The sequence below is a fragment of the Oncorhynchus gorbuscha genome, linkage group LG22 (genome assembly GCF_021184085.1).
Source record: "Oncorhynchus gorbuscha isolate QuinsamMale2020 ecotype Even-year linkage group LG22, OgorEven_v1.0, whole genome shotgun sequence".
In the NCBI taxonomy this organism is placed as follows: Eukaryota; Metazoa; Chordata; class Actinopteri; order Salmoniformes; family Salmonidae; genus Oncorhynchus; species Oncorhynchus gorbuscha.
In genome coordinates this window covers 44,557,507-44,573,568 of record NC_060194.1, presented here as the reverse complement: position 1 = coordinate 44,573,568, position 16,062 = coordinate 44,557,507, and the positions used below count along the sequence as shown (strand labels likewise).

At 41.2% G+C, this 16,062-nt stretch overlaps 1 protein-coding gene across 8 annotated transcripts in view; it reads right to left on the bottom strand.

Annotated features, from left to right (window-relative positions):
- LOC124009295 (receptor-type tyrosine-protein phosphatase F) overlaps nucleotides 1-16,062 on the bottom strand; it is a 462,304-nt gene that overhangs the window by 234,636 nt on the left and 211,606 nt on the right. The window lies entirely within an intron of this gene.

The following is a 16,062-nucleotide window of genomic DNA, read 5'->3' as shown; positions in this document are numbered from 1 at the left end:
TGTTGTAGTCCATGTGGGATCTAATGTCATTAGGGTCGTTGGCTCAGGAAGAGCTGAAACTGGATTTGTTTTTAAAGAACTGATTGGAACTCTGAAAGACTCTCAACAGAGTGCCATTGTTTTACGGCCTAGTGCCACATCACTGTGTCGTAGCAGTAAAAGATTCAGTAGGTTGCTGGCACCATACGGCTGGCTACGAGTCTACTGTAACTCTGTCTGATTTACTTTGATGGATAACTTTGACCCGTCTTGGAAACAGAATGTGCTCGCCAGAGAGAACGTAATCCATACAAATGGCCTTGGTACCTGGACCCTGTCCTCTCATTTCAAGGCTGTGCTGAGACATTGACTTGGACCTCATGTCAGGTCATCCCAACAATAAACCATCAGCTTTATCACCATAACGGAAGTCTGCAACAGGTAACCCAACAGGTAACCCAACAGGTAACCCAACAGGTAACACAACAAGTAACCCAACAGGTAACACAACAGGTAACACAACAGGTAACCCAACAGGTAACCCAACAGGTAACACAACAGGTAACCCAACAGGTAACCCAACAGGTAACCCAACAGGTAACACAACAGGAAACACAACAGGAAACACAACAGGTAACCCAACAGGTAACCCAACAGGTAACCCAACAGGTAACACAACAGGTAACACAACAGGTAACCCAACAGGTAACACAACAGGTAACACAACAGGTAACCCAACAGGTAACACAACAGGTAACCCAACAGGTAACCCAACAGGTAACACAACAGGTAACCCAACAGGTAACCCAACAGGTAACACAACAGGTAACACAACAGGTAACCCAACAGGTAACACAACAGGTAACCCAACAGGTAACCCAACAGGTAACCCAACAGGTAACCCAACAGGTAACACAACAGGTAACACAACAGGTAACCCAACAGGTAACCCAACAGGTAACCCAACAGGTAACACAACAGGTAACCCAACAGGTAACCCAACAGGTAACACAACAGGTAACACAACAGGTAACACAACAGGTAACCCAACAGGTAACCCAACAGGTAACCCAACAGGTAACACAACAGGTAACCCAACAGGTAACCCAACAGGTAACACAACAGGTAACCCAACAGGTAACACAACAGGTAACCCAACAGGTAACCCAACAGGTAACACAACAGGTAACCCAACAGGTAACCCAACAGGTAACACAACAGGTAACCCAACAGGTAACCCAACAGGTAACACAACAGGTAACCCAACAGGTAACACAACAGGTAACCCAACAGGTAACCCAACAGGTAACACAACAGGTAACCCAACAGGTAACACAACAGGTAACACAACAGGTAACCCAACAGGTAACCCAACAGGTAACACAACAGGTAACCCAACAGGTAACACAACAGGTAACACAACAGGTAACCCAACAGGTAACACAACAGGTAACCCAACAGGTAACCCAACAGGTAACCCTCATAGACTCGTGTTTTAACCCACGTCTTTGCTCCAGACACAGACCCAATGGTTCAGTTCTAGACTGTCTTGTACCAATACCAATTCAAACCAAAAAGGTGTTACCTACTTTTATTTTTTTATTGAACCTTTATTTAACTAGGCAAGTCAGTTAAGAACACATTCTTATTTACAATGACGGCCTACCCCGGCCAAACCCTCCCCTAACCCAGACGACACTGGGCCAATTGTGACCCGCCCAATGGGACTCCCGATCACAGTCAGTTGTGAAACAGCCCGGGATCGAACCAGGGACTGTAGTGACACCTCTAGCACTGAGATGCAGTGACTTAGACCACTGCACCACTCAGGAGCCTAAATGATAGTAGCACGCGGATGATAGCAGGCTTGTATCAGAGACTCCATCTGACCTGAAATCCCACAGCTGAGGTCTTGGATTTGGTCATGAAAATGCCAGAAGTTTGATTTCAAAGACAGATTTGATTGGAATTCTAACTTCTCAATCCAACATGGACATTCTGGTCATTTCTGAAACGTGGTTTATTCTTCTGTGCTGGACTCTGATGTCTCTCTGTCAGTCTGGTTATAGTGTTTACAGATTGGACAGAATTAGCTGAGATGGTCAGGGGGGAGGGGGGGGTGGTTCCATATTGACAAAAGGACAGTTGAAATGTTTTTGTATCTCTTGCTACCTCAGTCCCGAAGCAGTTTGATTGTCTTGTTCTTAATGTGGGCCTTGGTCATAATACCCAGCAGACACTCGTAAGGACTGTAATCGCTCTCCCTCGGCTCCCAGATGTTCTCTTTAACAGGTGGTTTGTATTACTACCTATGCATGGTAAATCTGAACTATTCATTTGGGGCGATTTCAATATTGATTGGAAGATGCCAGTGTCAGACACGCCTAAAGATATTTGATTTAAAAACGTAGAAATATTTTTTTTAATGTGTGAACAAGATTTTTTTTATTATTTTGTTCTTTTTATTAGTGACCTTGACTGTATCTCTGCTATCCATGAATCTGATTTAAACTTTAAACTTTTTAGTATAATGTCTACAATATTAATACTAGATAATCATGCCACCTTCAAAACTCGTAGTTAAAGGTAGATCGAATGCCTGGTTCACTACTGAATTATCCAAAGTCCTTCAAAATAAGAATGTTGTCTGGGTGAAGGCCCGGAACACAGGCTTAGGTCCGGAGTGGCAATATATTAGGAAACTGAGGAATCACTGTTTAAAGACTCAAATTGAAAGGATAAATCTGATTATTATGTAAACACTCTTCCTGATTGAAAGAGGAATCTTATGGAACATAAAAATGCCATCATTGACGCATTTAATCATAATTGTATTTCTATATTTTTTGAAAGAGTGTCTAAATCAACTATCTCTGAGTGGCCTAAATCAACTATCTCTGAGTGGCCTAAATCAACTATCTCTGAGTGGTCTAAATCAACTATCTCTACGAGTGGTCTAAATCAACTATCTCTACGAGTGGTCTAAATCAACTATCTCTACGAGTGGCCTAAATCAACTATCTCTCTGAGTGGCCTAAATCAACTATCTCTACGAGTGGCCTAAATCAACTATCTCTGAGTGGCCTAAATCAACTATCTCTGAGTGGCCTAAATCAACTATCTCTGAGTGGCCTAAATCAACTATCTCTACGAGTGGCCTAAATCAACTATCTCTACGAGTGGTCTAAATCAACTATCTCTACGAGTGGTCTAAATCAACTATCTCTACGAGTGGCCTAAATCAACTATCTCTACGAGTGGCCTAAATCAACTATCTCTGAGTGGCCTAAATCAACTATCTCTACGAGTGGCCTAAATCAACTATCTCTACGAGTGGCCTAAATCAACTATCTCTACGAGTGGCCTAAATCAACTATCTCTACGAGTGGCCTAAATCAACTATCTCTACGAGTGGCCTAAATCAACTATCTCTACGAGTGGCCTAAATCAACTATCTCTACGAGTGGCCTAAATCAACTATCTCTACGAGTGGCCTAAATCAACTATCTCTACGAGTGGTCTAAATCAACTATCTCTACGAGTGGCCTAAATCAACTATCTCTGAGTGGCCTAAATCAACTATCTCTGAGTGGCCTAAATCAACTATCTCTACGAGTGGTCTAAATCAACTATCTCTACGAGTGGCCTAAATCAACTATCTCTACGAGTGGCCTAAATGCTGATTCTGTCATTTTGCCGATTGACCCTGAAAACGTGAGTGAAGATTTATGCATTCCGGCAAATTTACTGAAAAAAATAAGTCCTTGATGCCTTACTTGCTATAGATACCAAGAAATCCACAGGGTCTGATAATGTTTGCTGACTCCCTCCTTGCTGACTCATTAAACCCATAACATTAAATCTAACATTGTTTTCAGAATATATTCCTAAAGTATGGAAAACCGCGTACGTGCTACCACTCAATAAGGGCGGGGATGTTCTCGGCAATGTTCTTTACGATCTCTCGCGGGTACTTATAGGCTGAAAGGCCAGGCGGTTCCAGTGTTAACGATTACAAGCACACCCATAACATGATGCAGCCACCACTACGCCAGTGTTACCGATTACAAGCACACCCATAACATGATGCAGCCACCACTACGCCAGTGTTACCGATTACAAGCACACCCATAACATGATGCAGCCACCACTACGCCAGTGTTACTACGCCAGTGTTACAAGCACACCCATAACATGATGCAGCCACCACTACGCCAGTGTTACCGATTACAAGCACACCCATAACATGATGCAGCCACCACTACGCCAGTGTTACCGATTACAAGCACACCCATAACATGATGCAGCCACCACTACGCCAGTGTTACCGATTACAAGCACACCCATAACATGATGCAGCCACCACTACGCCAGTGTTACCGATTACAAGCACACCCATAACATGATGCAGCCACCACTACGCCAGTGTTACCGATTACAAGCACACCCATAACATGATGCAGCCACCACTACGCCAGTGTTACCGATTACAAGCACACCCATAACATGATGCAGCCACCACTACGCCAGTGTTACCGATTACAAGCACACCCATAACATGATGCAGCCACCACTACGCCAGTGTTACCGATTACAAGCACACCCATAACATGATGCAGCCACCACTACGCTTGAGGTAGTGGTACTCTCCATATAGTAAATGTGTTGTATTGGATTTGCCCCAAACATAACACTTTGTATTAAGGATGAATTGACCAGCTTATATTATATACATTTACATTTACATTTAAGTCATTTAGCAGACGCTCTTATCCAGAGCGACTTACAAATTGGTGCATTCACCATGTTATGTACACCATATGACCAGCACTTTACATGTTGCGTTTATATTTTTGTTCAGGATATAAACTAATTTGATCAATCTTATATCCTGGGTGGCTCTCTATCCAAAGGTTAGGCATTACTAGGATATTCATACAAAATCATAGATTAATGAACGAGAGAAAAATCGACATCAAACTTTAAGCTTCTCTCTTGGACCATGAAGAAAGAAAGGTTTGTATATCAGACCCCCTTCGGCTTTCATGTGAATTATTTAAGACAGAAGAGAGAGGAGAAGAACAAACTCTTGAGTGCAATTACCCATCATCCTTTCTCTCCCTGTATGAGTGTGAGTAACATTATTGTAATGGCTTTTAGCTTACATCCTTTAAAAGCTTATGACGAATTGGGAGCATGGACGACAACCTCCTCAGTCAAACCCTTCCATTCCTACGGTCACTTAATGACTATAGGCTAATTGTTCTGAAGGGAAAGTGTACATGTAATATATTTAAGCCATTTACATTTACCTTTAGCATTCGGAAAGTATTCAGACCCCTTCACCTTCCCCACATTCTGTAGCTCAGTTGGTAGAGCATGGCGCTTGTAACGCCAGGGTAGTGGGTTCGATCCCTGGGACCACCCATACGTAGAATGTATGCACACATGACTGTAAGTCGCTTTGGATAAAAACGTCTGCTAAATGGCATATATTATTATTATTTATATATATTACATTACAGCCTTATTCTAAAATGGATTCAATTATATTTTGTCCTCATCAATCTACACAAAATACCCCCACAATGACAGAGCAAAAACAGGTTGTTTGACATTTTTTGCAAATGTATTAAAAAAAAAAATCAAACTGAAATACCTTATTTACATAAGTATTCAGACGCTTTGCTATGAGACTAGAAATTGAGCTCAGGTGCATCCTGTTTCCATTGATCATCCTTGAGATGTTTCTACAACTTGATTTGTGTCCACCTGTGGTAAATTCAATTGATTGGACATGAGCTGGAAAGGCACACACCTGTCTATATAAGGTCCCACAGTTGACAGTGCATGTCAGAGCAAAAACCAAGCCATGAGGTCGAAGGAATTTAGAGCCGTAGAGCTCAGACAGGATTGTGTTGAGGCACAGATCTGGGGAAGGATACCAAAAACGCATTCATAGCGCAACGCATTCATATCTAATTGGGTTGGAGGATTCATATCTAATGGGGTTGGAGGATTCATATCTAATGGGGTTGGAGGATTCATATCTAATGGGGTTGGAGGATTCATATCTAATGGGGTTGGAGGATTCATATCTAATGGGGTTGGAGGATTCATATCTAATGGGGTTGGAGGATTCATATCTAATGGGGTTGGAGGATTCATATCTAATGGGGTTGGAGGATTCATATCTAATGGGGTTGGAGGATTCATATCTAATGGGGTTGGAGGATTCATATCTAATGGGGTTGGAGGATTCATATCTAATGGGGTTGGAGGATTCATATCTAATGGGGTTGAAGGATTAATATCTAATGGGGTTGAAGGATTAATATCTAATGGGGTTGAAGGATTAATATCTAATGGGGTTGGAGGATTCATATCTAATGGGGTTGGAGGATTCATATCTAATGGGGTTGGAGGATTCATATCTAATGGGGTTGGAGGATTCATATCTAATGGGGTTGGAGGATTCATATCTAATGGGGTTGGAGGATTCATATCTAATGGGGTTGGAGGATTCATATCTAATGGGGTTGGATGATTCATATCTAATGTTATTAAAAACAGCCCCTTTGTTTAATGTACGTTATGTTGCGTAGATGAATGTCCCTTTGTGCTTAATTAATGCTTGATGTTTGTTGCGTGTGAAGAGACAGAGACTTGCATCTCAAAAAGCACCCTATTCCCTATGTAGAGCAAAAGTAGTGCACTACATAGGGAATAGGGTGCTATTTGGGCCAGTCAGATGTTGTAGGATAATAGGAGGGTGAGTTGTATCATATGATACAGTACGTCTAGCCTTGAGGTTATGGCATTACCACAGGCGCCCTCTGTGACTGTTCAAAGACATGACTCATTTACCTGTGTGTGTGTGTGTGTGTGTGTGTGTGTGTGTGTGTGTGTGTGTGTGTGTGTGTGTGTGTGTGTGTGTGTGTGTGTGTGTGTGTGTGTGTGTGTGTGTGTGTGTGTGTGTGTGTGTGTGTGTGTGTGTGTGTGTGTGTGTGTGTGTGTGCGTGTGTGTGCGTGTGTGACTATCAAAACCCTTCGAGACACAACAAAAGACCTATTGTATGTTATAATAACATCACCATAGCTCAGTGCAAATTAACACAAAGACAATGTGCTTCGCTTGATCCATGTCCTGGTTAGATGTGTATGTTGTTTATCTAGCTAGATGTGTATGTTGTTTATCTAGCTAGATGTGTATGTTGTTTATCTAGTTGAATAGGTAGATGTGTATGTTGTTTATCTAGGTGAATAGTTAGATGTGTATGTTGTTTATCTAGTTGAATAGGTAGATGTATATGTTGTTTATCTAGCTAGATGTGTATGTTTTTTATCTAGTTGAATAGGTAGATGTATATGTTATTTATCTAGGTGAATAGCTAGATGTATATGTTATTTATCTAGTTGAATAGCTAGATGTGTATGTTGTTTATCTAATTGAATAGGTAGATGTGTATGTTGTTTATCTAGTTGAATAGGTAGATGTATATGTTATTTATCTAGGTGAATAGCTAGATGTGTATGTTGTTTATCTAGTTGAATAGGTAGATGTGTATGTTGTTTATCTAGTTGAATAGGTAGATGTATATGTTATTTATCTAGGTGAATAGCTAGATGTGTATGTTGTTTATCTAGTTGAATAGGTAGATGTATATGTTATTTATCTAGGTGAATAGCTAGATGTGTATGTTGTTTATCTAGTTGAATAGGTAGATGTGTATGTTGTTTATCTAGTTACATGTGGATGTTGTTTATCTTGCTAGATGTGTATGTTGTTTATCTAGTTGAATAGCTAGATTGGTTTGTTGATTAGTTGTTGATCTAGTTGAATAGCTAGATTGGTTTGTTGATTGTTGTTTATCTAGTTGAATAGTAGATGTTTGTTATTTATCTGATCTAGTTGAATGGTAGATGTGTATGTTGTTTATCTAGTTGAATAGCTAGATGTGTATGTTGTTTATCTAGTTGAATAGTTAGATGTGTATGTTGTTTATCTAGCTAGATGTGTATGTTGTTTATCTAGTTGAATAGGTAGATGTATATGTTGTTTATCTAGGTGAATAGCTAGATGTGTATGTTGTTTATCTAGTTGAATAGCTAGATGTGTATGTTGTTTATCTAGTTGAATAGTTAGATTTATCTGATGTATATGTTGTTTATCCAGCTAGATGTGTATGTTGTTTATCTAGTTGAATAGCTAGATGTGTATGTTGTTTATCTAGTTGAATAGGTAGATGTATATGTTGTTTATCTAGCTAGATGTGTATGTTGTTTATCTAGTTACATGTATATGTTGTTTATCTTGCTAGATGTGTATGTTGTTTATCTAGTTGAATAGCTAGATTGGTTTGTTGATTAGTTGTTGATCTAGTTGAATAGCTAGATTGGTTTGTTGATTCGTTGTTGATCTAGTTGAATAGCTAGATTGGTTTGTTGATTCGTTGTTGATCTAGTTGAATAGGTAGATGTGTATGTTGTTTATCTAGTTGAATAGGTAGATGTGTATGTTGTTTATCTAGTTGAATAGGTAGATGTGTATGTTGTTTATCTAGTTGAATAGGTAGATGCGTATGTTGTTTATCTAGGTAGATGTGTATGTTGTTTATCTAGTTGAATAGGTCGATGTGTATGTTGTTTCATTGTTGATCTAGTTGAATAACTCCTAGACTGAAGCACAACAGGGTGGTTGGTTGGAGTCACATCACTGTCACCAGGACAATTGTCTGAGCTAGACTCAGACATGGAGGCATCATGGCCAAAACAACATGTAACAAGTAGGCTAATAGATGTTCAAAGCCAAAGCCAAATGCAGCTAATGCTGTGATATTACACTATACAAAAGACAAGGTCCTGAGAGGAAATGTGATCATTCAACTGCCAACCAAGTATATGGAATAAATCTAGAAATAAAGGTCCTGAGGCTACACACTCTTAATTTGTTAATTTACAATCGCTCATTAACATTCATCAGGAGATATTGAGCTTGCATTCATTTCTTTGTCATTTACAAAACAGCGAAAGAGACACCAACAAGTGAAGGAAAACGTCAGTAGCTGACAAGAAGCTACAGCCAACAAAGAGACACTCAGATGCAAGGGACAAATGCTGACACATTTGCATGTGTGCATGGGGTGGCAGGGTAGTCTAGTGGTTAGAGTGTAGAGGCGGCAGGGTAGTCTAGTGGTTAGAGTGTAGAGGCGGCAGGGTAGCCTAGTGGTTAGAGTGTAGAGGTGGCAGGGTAGTCTAGTGGTTAGAGTGTAGAGGGTAGTCTAGTAGTGGTTAGAGTGGTTAGAGGTGGCAGGGTAGTCTAGTGGTTAGGTTAGAGCGGCAGGGTAGCCTAGTGGGGGTGGCAGGGTAGTCTAGTGGTTAGAGTGTAGAGGTGGCAGGGTAGTCTAGTGGTTAGAGTGTAGAGGCGGCAGGGTAGTCTAGTGGTTAGAGTGTAGAGGCGGCAGGGTAGTCTAGTGGTTAGAGTGTAGAGGCGGCAGGGTAGTCTAGTGGTTAGAGTGTAGAGGTGGCAGGGTAGTCTAGTGGTTAGAGTGTAGAGGTGGCAGGGTAGTCTAGTGGTTGGTAGAGGCGGCAGGGTAGTCTAGTGGTTAGAGTGGAGGGGTGGCAGGGTAGTCTAGTGGTTAGAGTGTAGGGGTGGCAGGGTAGTCTAGTGGTTAGAGTGTAGAGGTGGCAGGGTAGTCTAGTGGTTAGAGTGGCAGGGTAGAGTGGTTAGAGGTAGAGGCAGGGTAGTCTAGTGGTTAGAGTGTAGAGGTGGCAGGGTAGTCTAGTGGTTAGAGTGTAGACGGCAGGGTAGCCTAGTGGTTAGAGTGTAGAGGGACGGCAGGGTAGCCTAGTGGTTAGAGTGTAGAGACGGCAGGGTAGCCTAGTGGTTAGAGTGTAGAGACGGCAGGGTAGCCTAGTGGTTAGAGCGTTGGACTAGTAACTGGAAGGTTGCAAGTTCAAATCCCTGAGTTGACAAGGTACAAATCTGTCATTCTGCCCCTGAACAGGCAGTTAAACCCACTGTTCCTAGGCCGTCATTGAAAATAAGAATTTGTTCTTAACAGTTAAATAAAGGTAAAATAAATAAAAAACTGTGTGACTTGACCTGTGAATATGTATGGTCCTACACTCTTAGAAACAAAAAAGGTGCTCTCTATACTGATGTTTCATGAGCTAAAAATAAAATATGTTAGACATGTTCCATACGCACAAAAAGCTTAATTATCTCAAATGTTGTGCACAAATGTGTTTACATTCCTGTTAGTGAGTGTCTGATTAAACAGCATGATCATTACACAGGTGCACCTTGTGCTGGGGACAATAAAAGGCCACTCTACAATGTGCAGTTTTGTCACACAACACAATGCCACAGATGGCTCAAGTTTAGAGAGAAAGTGCAATTGGCATACTGACTGTAGGAAGCTCCAACAGAGCTGTTGCCAGAGAATTTAATGTTAATTTCTCTAATTTGGCAGTACGTCCAACCGGCCTCAAACCACGTGTAACCACGGCAGCCCAGGACCTCCACATCCGTCTCTTTTCCTGCGGAATAGACTGAGGGGTTGCCAAACCATTTTTAATCTTAGGTCTTCTGAGATCTCTTTTGTTCGAGGCATGGTTCACATCAGGCAATGCTTCTTGTGAATAGAAAACTCACATTTTGTGAGTGTTTTTTTTATATGGCAGGGCAGCTCTAACCAACATCTCCAATCTCGTCTCATTGATTGTACTCCAGGTGAGCAGACTCCAATTAGCTTCTGGAGAAGTAATTAGCCTCGGGGGTTCACATACTTTTCCCACCCTGCACTGTGAATGTTTACGCGATGTGTTCAATAAAGACATGAAAACATAGTATGTGTCTGTGTGTTATTAGTTGAAGCAGACTGTGTCTGTGTGTTATTAGTTGAAGCAGACTGTATTTGTGTGTTATTAGTTGAAGCAGACTGTGTTTGTGTTATTAGTTGAAGCAGACTGTGTCTGTGTGTTATTAGTTGAAGCAGACTGTGTTTGTGTTATTAGTTGAAGCAGACTGTGTTTGTGTTATTAGTTGAAGCAGACTGTGTTTGTCTGTTATTAGTTGAAGCAGACTGTGTTTGTGTTATTAGTTGAAGCAGACTGTGTTTGTGTTATTAGTTGAAGCAGACTGTGTTTGTGTTATTAGTTGAAGCAGACTGTGTTTGTGTGTTATTAGTTGAAGCAGACTGTGTTTGTGTTATTAGTTGAAGCAGACTGTGTTTGTCTGTTATTAGTTGAAGCAGACTGTGTTTGTGTGTTATTAGTTGAAGCAGACTGTGTTTGTCTCTAGTTGTTGACTTAACATAACATTTTATGACCAATTTATGCAGAAACCCAGGTAGTTCCAAAGGGTTCACATACCTTTTCTTGCCACTGTAGTACACTACCACTGTAGTACATACACTACCACTGTAGTACACTACCACTGTAGTACACTACCACTGTAGTACACAACCACTGTAGTACATACACTACCACTGTAGTACACTACCACTGTAGTACACTACCACTGTAGTACATACACTACCACTGTAGTACACTACCACTGTAGTACACTACCACTGTAGTACACAACCACTGTAGTACATACACTACCACTGTAGTACACTACCACTGTAGTACACTACCACTGTAGTACATACACTACCACTGTAGTACACTACCACTGTAGTACACAACCACTGTAGTACACTACCACTGTAGTACACTACCACTGTAGTACACTACCACTGTAGTACATACACTACCACTGTAGTACACTACCACTGTAGTACATACACTACCACTGTAGTACACTACCACTGTAGTACACTACCACTGTAGTACATACACTACCACTGTAGTACACTACCACTGTAGTACATACACTACCACTGTAGTACACTACCACTGTAGTACATACACTACCACTGTAGTACACTACCACTGTAGTACATACACTACCACTGTAGTACACTACCACTGTAGTACACTACCACTGTAGTACATACACTACCACTGTAGTACACTACCACTGTAGTACATACACTACCACTGTAGTACACTACCACTGTAGTACACTACCACTGTAGTACATACACTACCACTGTAGTACATACACTACCACTGTAGTACATACACTACCACTGTAGTACACTACCACTGTAGTACACTACCACTGTAGTACATACACTACCACTGTAGTACACTACCACTGTAGTACATACACTACCACTGTAGTACATACACTACCACTGTAGTACACTACCACTGTAGTACATACACTACCACTGTAGTACATACACTACCACTGTAGTACATACACTACCACTGTAGTACATACACTACCACTGTAGTACACTACCACTGTAGTACATACACTACCACTGTAGTACATACACTACCACTGTAGTACACTACCACTGTAATACACTACCACTGTAGTACATACACTACCACTGTAGTACACTACCACTGTAGTACATACACTACCACTGTAGTACACTACCACTGTAGTACACTACCACTGTAGTACATACACTACCACTGTAGTACATACACTACCACTGTAGTACACTACCACTGTAGTACACAACCACTGTAGTACATACACTACCACTGTAGTACACTACCACTGTAGTACACTACCACTGTAGTACACTACCACTGTAGTACATACACTACCACTGTAGTACACTACCACTGTAGTACATACACTACCACTGTAGTACATACACTACCACTGTAGTACACTACCACTGTAGTACACTACCACTGTAGTACACTACCACTGTAGTACACTACCACTGTAGTACATACACTACCACTGTAGTACATACACTACCACTGTAGTACACTACCACTGTAGTACATACACTACCACTGTAGTACACTACCACTGTAGTACACTACCACTGTAGTACACAACCACTGTAGTACACAACCACTGTAGTACACTACCACTGTAGTACACTACCACTGTAGTACATACACTACCACTGTAGTACACTACCACTGTAGTACATACACTACCACTGTAGTACACTACCACTGTAGTACACTACCACTGTAGTACATACACTACCACTAGTACACTACCAGTACATACACTACCACTGTAGTACACTACCACTGTAGTACATACACTACCACTGTAGTACACTACCACTGTAGTACATACACTACCACTGTAGTACACTACCACTGTAGTACACTACCACTGTAGTACATACACTACCACTGTAGTACACTACCACTGTAGTACATACACTACCACTGTAGTACACTACCACTGTAGTACACTACCACTGTAGTACATACACTACCACTGTAGTACATACACTACCACTGTAGTACACTACCACTGTAGTACACTACCACTGTAGTACACTACCACTGTAGTACATACACTACCACTGTAGTACACTACCACTGTAGTACATACACTACCACTGTAGTACATACACTACCACTGTAGTACACTACCACTGTAGTACATACACTACCACTGTAGTACATACACTACCACTGTAGTACATACACTACCACTGTAGTACACTACCACTGTAGTACACTACCACTGTAGTACATACACTACCACTGTAGTACACTACCACTGTAATACACTACCACTGTAGTACATACACTACCACTGTAGTACACTACCACTGTAGTACATACACTACCACTGTAGTACACTACCACTGTAGTACACTACCACTGTAGTACATACACTACCACTGTAGTACATACACTACCACTGTAGTACACTACCACTGTAGTACACAACCACTGTAGTACATACACTACCACTGTAGTACACAACCACTGTAGTACACTACCACTGTAGTACACTACCACTGTAGTACATACACTACCACTGTAGTACACTACCACTGTAGTACATACACTACCACTGTAGTACATACACTACCACTGTAGTACACTACCACTGTAGTACACAACCACTGTAGTACATACACTACCACTGTAGTACACTACCACTGTAGTACACAACCACTGTAGTACATTACCACTGTAGTACACACACTACCACTGTAGTACACAACCACTGTAGTACACAACCACTGTAGTACACTACCACTGTAGTACACACACTACCACTGTAGTACATACACTACCCCTGTAGTACATACACTACCACTGTAGTACACTACCACTGTAGTACATACACTACCACTGTAGTACATACACTACCACTGTAGTACATACACTACCACTGTAGTACATACACTACCACTGTAGTACACTACCACTATAGTACATACACTACCACTGTAGTACATATACTACCACTGTAGTACATATACTACCACTGTAGTACACTACCACTGTAGTACACTACCACTGTAGTACATACACTACCACTGTAGTACACTACCACTGTAGTACACTACCACTGTAGTACATACACTACCACTGTAGTACACTACCACTGTAGTACACAACCACTGTAGTACACTACCACTGTAGTACACTACCACTGTAGTACACTACCACTGTAGTACATACACTACCACTGTAGTACACTACCACTGTAGTACATACACTACCACTGTAGTACATACACTACCACTGTAGTACATACACTACCACTGTAGTACACTACCACTGTAGTACATACACTACCACTGTAGTACACTACCACTGTAGTACACTACCACTGTAGTACATACACTACCACTGTAGTACACTACCACTGTAGTACATACACTACCACTGTAGTACACTACCACTGTAGTAAATACACTACCACTGTAGTACACTACCACTGTAGTACATACACTACCACTGTAGTACACTACCACTGTAGTACACTACCACTGTAGTACATACACTACCACTGTAGTACACTACCACTGTAGTACACTACCACTGTAGTACACTACCACTGTAGTACACAACCACTGTAGTACACTACCACTGTAGTACATACACTACCACTGTAGTACACTACCACTGTAGTACACTACCACTGTAGTACACAACCACTGTAGTACACTACCACTGTAGTACACTACCACTGTAGTACATACACTACCACTGTAGTACATACACTACCACTGTAGTACATACACTACCACTGTAGTACACTACCACTGTAGTACATACACTACCACTGTAGTACACTACCACTGTAGTACATACACTACCACTGTAGTACACTACCACTGTAGTACACTACCACTGTAGTACATACACTACCACTGTAGTACACTACCACTACCACTGTAGTACATACACTACCACTGTAGTACACTACCACTGTAGTACATACACTACCACTGTAGTACACTACCACTGTAGTACATACACTACCACTGTAGTACACTACCACTGTAGTACATACACTACCACTGTAGTACATACACTACTACTGTAGTACATACACTACTACTGTAGTACATACACTACTACTGTAGTACATACACTACCACTGTAGTACATACACTACCACTGTAGTACACTACCACTGTAGTACACTACCACTGTAGTACATACACTACCACTGTAGTACATACACTACCACTGTAGTACATACACTACCACTGTAGTACACTACCACTGTAGTACATACACTACCACTGTAGTACACTACCACTGTAGTACATACACTACCACTGTAGTACATACACTACCACTGTAGTACATACACTACCACTGTAGTACACAACCACTGTAGTACACTACCACTGTAGTACATACACTACCACTGTAGTACACTACCACTGTAGTACACTACCACTGTAGTACATACACTACCACTGTAGTACACTACCACTGTAGTACACTACCACTGTAGTACATACACTACCACTGTAGTACACTACCACTGTAGTACACTACCACTGTAGTACACTACCACTGTAGTACACACACTACCACTGTAGTACACTACCACTGTAGTACATACACTACCCCTGTAGTACACAACCACTGTAGTACATACACTACCACTGTAGTACACTACCACTGTAGTACACAACCACTGTAGTACATACACTACCACTGTAGTACACTACCACTGTAGTACATACACTACCACTGTAGTACACTACCACTGTAGTA